The following is a 7,307-nucleotide window of genomic DNA, read 5'->3' as shown; positions in this document are numbered from 1 at the left end:
TTGGGATTGGTTTTTAAGGATAGCTTTAAGAACATAGAATCATAGGGAAAATGTAGAGCTGGAAGGGACCATGAGGGTCATCTAGTCCAACCCCCTGCAACTCAGGAAACCGGCCCAACATGGGACTCAAACCCACAACCTTGAGATTAAGAGTTTGCTGCTGAGCTACCTGGAGAACATACGACAAGACTTCCTGGCGTGGGGCAAGGCACACCCATATCAGTCTTCTCATGTCCCCTGGTGGGATTTGGGGAGGCCCACAAAGGTGATAAACCTCCCCTTTTATCTCAAGGTAGACCCTCTCTGGATGTAGAGGCTCTACTCAGCTGTCACGGCTGGCAACCATTGCAAGACTTTTCCTTCTCTGTGATATTGTGCACTCCCCTTTTTGGAAAGACGAGTCCTGCAGGATCAGACCAAAGGGCCCTTTGCTCTGGAATCATAGAATCACAGAATGGTAGAGTTGGAAGGGACCACGAAGGTCATCTAATCCAGCCCCCCGGCAATGCAGGAATCTCAGCCAAAGCATCCATGACAGATGGCCATCCAACATCTGATTAAAAACCTTCAAATACGGGGAGTCCACAAGGGAGTCCAGTCCACTGTCAAACAGCTCTGACTGTCAGAAAGTTCTTCCAGATGTTTAGTCAGAATCTCTTGAAGCCATGGGTTCGAGTCCTACCCTCTGGAGCAGGAGAATCAAGCTTGTTCCCTCTTCCATGTGACAGCCTTGAAGATATTTGAAGATGGCTCTCAGTCTTCTCTTTTCCAGGTTAAACATACCCAGATCCTTCAACCGTTCCTCATCAGGCTTGGCTTCTAGAATCCTGTCTTCCAAAGTGGCATCAGGGGAAATGCAGGCAGTAGCCCTCCCTTCCTAGAATAGAATCATAGAATCCTAGAGTTGGAAGAGACCACAAGGGCCATCGAGTCCAACCCTCTGCCAAGCAGGAAACACCATCAGAGCACTCCTGACATATGGTTGTCAAGCCTCTGCTTAAAGACCTCCAAAGAAGGAGACTCCACCACACTCCTTGGCAGCAAATTCCACTGTCAAACAGCTCTTACTGTCAGGAAGTTCTTCCTAATGTTTAGGTGGAATCTTCTTTCCTGTAGTTTGGATCCATTGCTCCGTGTCCGCTTCTCTGGAGCAGCAGAAAACAACCTTTCTCCCTCCTCTATGTGACATCCTTTTATATCCTGTTGTCCTCAACTCATTCCAGCATCAGTGGTAGACTACTTATAAACAGGGAGTAGTGGCAGACTTGGGGGTCTCAAATTTCAGTTGTGCCCCTTGTGACACCGAGGTTCAGGGGCTCCCCCCCACACACCCCTCTCGCCTTTTCTTCTACATCATAGTTGCAGCAGCCCCTGTTATTCTTTGTCATGGGCTAACACACAGTGACCCACTTGGAAAGGAAGACTGGAGATTTCCATGTTTTTAAGTATCCTTGGAAAGAGCTTTTGCCAACCTAAACCACATGGACCATTTTCTGCCCCAGTGCGAGTCCTGGAAAAGAACAGTCCAGCCTTATAGACTTCTCCCATCAGGGAAAGGTTCATAGCTCAGTGGCAAATCACCCGTTTGGCATGGCAGAAGTTTTCAGGCTCAATACCTGGTGGTAGGAGTGGGAGAGACAATCCTGAGCTAGATGGACTTGTGCTCTAACAGCTTCCTGGGTTCATTTGAAGAGCGGGCAGAGCTCAGCACATCATGGCTAGTACCTGTAACATCACCAACCCACCTTCTCTCACCCACCATTGATCTCCAGAGCAATTTTGCCACTGGTGGAAAAGGGGGTGAAGGTGTGCAATGAACAACCATTAATATAACCGGTGATAGTTATTATTATTATTATTATTATTATTATTATTATTATTATTATTATTATACTCCGCCCATCTGGCTGGGTTTCCCCAGCCACTCTGGCCGGCTTGCAGCGCAATCTAAAAACATCAAGCATTAGAAACCTCCCGATACAGGGCTGCCTTCAGACGTCTTCTAAAAGTTGTGTATAACTCTTTTATCTCCTTGGCATCTGAAGGGAGGGCGTTCCACAGGGAGGGCGCCACTACCAAGAAGGCCCTGCGCCAGGCTAATAATGAAACGAGAGGGAGAACGCGGCAACAAGCAGGTGACGTCCATTAGGAGCAACTGCCGCAGAGGCACAGCACAGCCCACCTGCTGCCCTTCTTGCAAGGAGCTTGAACGCCACTAGGGCTGAGAGACGCTCTTGTCTGAAACCGTAGCCACTCAGACAGTGCAGACCATGCTTGAGCTGGATGCAACAAGGGCATCTCTGAATAAGCCAGTTTCCAAGGTTTCTATTGCACAAGAACACCATTGAGAAGCCCTGAATGAACCACAGCTTTTCTTTTTTTATATATAAATATTTATTAGATTTTCCAATTTTATATAAACACAAAAAGAAAAAGAAAAAGAAAAATATTAAAAACAAGTCAATTTCAATAACAATTTTTCAATAACATGTTTCTTTGACTTCCTCATACCTCCCCTTCTTGTTTTCTAATTCAACTTGTTAATCCAGCAAATCCTAATCTCTTAACATTCCTTTTAAAATAACACCTTATTTTCCACTCAACTTTTTTAAATTTAGTGACTTAAACAATTTTAATCCCTATTATCTTTATCATAACAGCTAGAGACCACAAAAGTTCAATCCAACATCTTTTCAAAGTTCATTAATTTTGTAGTGTTTCTGTAAATAGTCCTTAAATTTCTTCCAATCTTCTTCTGCTGACTCTTCTCCCTGGTCGCGGATTCTGCCGGTCATTTCTGCCAGTCCCATACAGTCAATCAACTTCATCTGCCATTCTTCCAGAGTGGGTAGATCTTGAGTCTTCCAGTGCATTGCTATAAGTATTCTTGCTGCCGTTGTAGCATACATAAAAAAAGTTCTGTCCTTCTTTGGCACCAAATGGCCGACTATGCCCAAGAGAAAAGCCTCTGGTTTTTTCAGAAAGGTATACTTAAATACCTTTTTCATTTCATTATAAATCATTTCCCAGCTTTTCGTCAAGGCTGAAGGTGCACAACTTTTGTCCAGAGTAGTGCAGTCCATAAGAACATGAGAAGAGCCTGTTGGATCAGGGCCCATCTATTAACTTTTCAAATTTTACCAATTCTTTTACACAACCGTCAGAATACATATCTCGTCTCCGTTGACTTCCCACCCAACCATCAAGCATACGCTTTAACATAAACCGTGATGTTTTTTTCAAATATTCCACAAAACATTGCCGTTCTTCAAGAAGTGTTTTCTTTGTTCTGTTCTTTAATTCTCACGGTTCGTCTAACCATCTCAGCATATCCCGTCTTCATAAGCCATTCTTTTTTGACAATAATATTTATTAATTTTCATCAATAGACATAACAAAAAAGAAAATATACAAGAACACAATAGAAAGGTGAAAAAGAAGAAGAAAAAATAACAAACTTAAAATACCTAAATAGAAAAAAAAGAAACTCAATTAATTAATTAGAATCCATTTTCATAAACATTTTGGTTGACTTCCTCTAATCTCCATCTGAATTTCCTCTTAATTTGAATGTAGCAGTTTCCAATATCATTATTTCATAAAACAATATTACAGTCGTATTCCAATTTCTTTACCTTTCTTATAATACCTTTTCTTATTTATATATTTAAGTCTAATTTAATCCTAGGCCTGATTGGTTCTTTCAAGTGGTTATATATCTTTAATATTAGAATATTTGTTCGAATAGTCTTTAAATTTCTTCCAGTCCTCTTGGTAGTCCTCATCTTTTTGGTCGCAGATTCTCCCGGTGAGATCAGCCAGCTCCATAAATTCCATCATCTTCATCTGCCATTCTTCTACCGTTGGTAATTCTTGTGTTTTCCATTTTCTAGCTATTAAAATCCTAGCAGCTGTTGTGGCATACAAAAATACTTTCACATCTTTTTTGGGCAATTCAGTACCTACTATCCCAAGGATAGTAAGCCATAAGCCATTCTTCTTCTGTTGGGCTTCCTGTTCTTTCTAATTTTGTGCATAGACTATTCTTGCCGCCGCCACGGCATACATAAACAAATTGAACAATTCCTTCTTCAGCTGTGGTCCAATGATACCTAACAGAAAGGCCTCAGGTTTCTAGGAAACCACTACTTTAAAATAGTCGAGCATCCTCGTCTCAGAGGCCCACAAGCACGATCCAAGCACAGGAGCAACTCTCTCCTCATGAGGTGCAGAGAGACTGGTCTTCAGAAGCATTGCAGAGCACAGCCATCATAGCCAGGAGCCTTCTTTGCGCCTCTCCTCCTCCTCCTCTGTCTAATCATCTTTTAAAGCCATTTGATGGGAGTTGTAGCCGAACCATTTTGGGAAGACGCCGTATTGGCGATCCCTGCACTCGTCTGGCATCTCAGAGTTCGCCAGCTCTGCAGATAAACTGATGTTCAAAAAAAAATAAATAGTCATAATTGCCCAGGGTCCTCTAAAAAGAACTGGGAAGAATTTGGATATGATCATTAGAAGAGCAGCTCTGTTTAGACTTGTATGCTTGCCTGCCTGCCTGCTTGCTTGCATGTGAGAGAGCATAGCTGTCAACGTTTCCCTTTTCTAAAGGGAAATTCCCTTCTTCTGAACAGGATTCCTCGCAAGAAAAGGGAAAAGTTGACAGCTATGGAGAGAGAGAGAGAGAAAGCAAGACCGTGGAAAGCTGTTTTGGTGATTAATGGCTACCAACTTTTTCTTCTTCTCCTCCTCCTCCTCCTCTTCCTCCTTCTCAGTGCTTTTTTTCTGGGGGGTACGTAGGGGTACGCATACCCCTAAACATTTTGTGAATCCGCGTTTGGCCTCATTGAGGGGCAGTATTTCAATCTGAGTAGGAAAATGAGAGTACCCCTAAACATTTTTTAGAAAAAAAGCACTGGTTATTATTATTATTATTATTATTATTATTATTATTATTATTATTATTATTTTATTAAATTTGTATACTGCCCTATACCTGCAGGTCTCAGTGCAGTTACAACATAAAACCACAAAATAATAAATCATACGAAATGACGCCCCATCCAGACTTTTACAGAATTTAGCATTTAACACTGTGGTTTAGTTCATAGGGCTATTCTTAGATACGTCAAGGAGATCTTCCTTCGCGTTTTTATTCTTTCCTGCAAACGGTGTTGCAAAACAGTTATTTTGAAAGCTGGACATAGCATGGTGGCAAAAAAAGAATCAGTTGCCTGAGTGGCTCCTGTTTTCTCCCTGCTCTGCTATGCATTCAGCTCCTCCGCAATTTGGAACTGGGACCAGTGCATCTTTAAGCTCAGCCCCAGTTTATTTGCACCCCATCCACGAGACATTGCAGAGGAGGCGCAAATGCCGTTGCACTGAGACGGTTTTTGGTGCGGCGCTTTTCTAGTGTGCTCAGACTGCACCTGGGTGTCAGTAAGAGGAGAATCACCCCCCCCCCCAAAAAAAGAGCAGCACACAATTGCACCAGGATTGCTTTATTGTAGTGTTTCACGGTCAGTGTGCATGGAGAAGGGAGGGATGAACCGGGCAGGAAAGAACCAGACGTGGTTGCAAGCAAGGCACACGCAGAAACTCTGGAAATAGCAAAGAAGGGACGTTCCAGGCCTGTTCCACTTTGGAAATGAGGCCAGATCATCTGGGACTCCAAAATCTGAGGCAAATGTCAAGGGAGCATCTGTAGATGAGCCAGAGATCAGAAAAGCCTCACAATTGAATCTTAGCCATGCCGACTGAGACGCTTGTCCTACTGAATTTGGTGGGGCTAACTTCCAGGTCAATGGGGCTTAGGGTGGCTGTCTCATCTGCTACCCTTTCCAGAGGTGTTGAACTACACTTCCCATCATCTCTGGCGCCTGATGCGAGCCATGATCTACAACACCTGGAAAGGAGCCACATTGGCAAGCCATGCACTCTCAGCCTCTGTTTCCCCTGAGCATAATATGGGAGTGATCGCACCAGCCTACCTTGCAGGACCAGTGTAATGATTAGAACAAGAGACTATGTGTGATGAAGCACTTTCATCGTCATCGTCATTGTGTGTGTGTTGGGGGTGGGATTGTTTCTGTCTTTTATATTTCATGTATGCAATTTTGGGGGACGCCTTTTTAAGGGCTCAGCTGTGGGGATATGGATACTTTTGTATTAGGCAGACAATTAAATAAAACGTTTGAAAGATAAATGGATAAAAGGGCTGGTCATTTATTTAGGCTGCAAACTTTCCATTCATTTCTCTTGTTTGCTCGTAGAGCGTTCCCCGGTCTCGCTTTTAGTTAAGGCGAGTTTCAGCAAAACTCAGAGCAAGGGTGGACTTTGCCAATTTTTCAAAATATAGCACTCTAGGTAAAGGTAAAGGGACCCCTGACCATTAGGTCCAGTCGTGACCGACTCTGGGGTTGCAGCACTCATCTCGCTTTATTGGCCGAGGGAGCCGGCGTACAGCTTCCGGGTCATGTGGCCAGCATGACTAAGCTGCTTCTGGCGAACCAGAGCAGCGCACGGAAATGCCGTTTACCTTCCCGCCGGAGCAGTACCTATTTATCTACTTGCACTTTGACGTGCTTTCGAACTGCTAGGTTGGCAGGAGCAGGGACTGAGCAACGGGAGCTCACCCCGTCGCGGGGATTCGAACCACCGACCTTCTGATCAGCAAGTCCTGGGCTATGTGGTTTAACCCACAGCACCACCTGCGTCCCTATAGCACCCTATGCTAGCCCAAAATTTGGTGAGCCCCAATGGATCTTCTCAATTATAGATCTTCTCAGTTTTATGACCCTCGTGGTCCCTTCCGACTCTATAAAATTCTATGATTCTATGATCAGATGATACTTGGGATCCTTCCATCTTCTATGAGTCTACTATTCCAGACTCCACCATTCCTAATCCCAACCACACCTGGAGGGCACCTGCCTGATGCAGGCTGCTATACAGATGGTAATGTGTATGATTTTGCTCTACTTTCAGACATGGTTAAGCCAAATAAGAGTGGTACTTCGCGTTAAGAACTTAATTCGTTCCGGAGGTCCGTACTTAACCTGAAACTGTTCTTAACCTGAAGCACCACTTTAGCTAATGGGGCCTCCTGCTGCCGCCGTGCCGCCGGAGCACGATTTCTGTTCTCATCCTGAAGCAAAGTTCTTAACCCGAAGCACTATTTCTGGGTTAGCGGAGTCTGTTAACTGAAGCGTATGTAACCTGAGGTACCGCTGTAGTGGCCGTTTTGATGAATGGGATCTTAGAGGTCTCTCCAGACATTCTCCCCACCCTTGGGGGCTATTGTGGGAATT

This window comes from Podarcis filfolensis (genome assembly GCF_964270895.1).
Source record: "Podarcis filfolensis genome assembly, chromosome: 18".
Classification (NCBI taxonomy): domain Eukaryota; kingdom Metazoa; phylum Chordata; class Lepidosauria; order Squamata; family Lacertidae; genus Podarcis; species Podarcis filfolensis.
Note: the sequence above shows the minus strand (reverse complement) of the source record.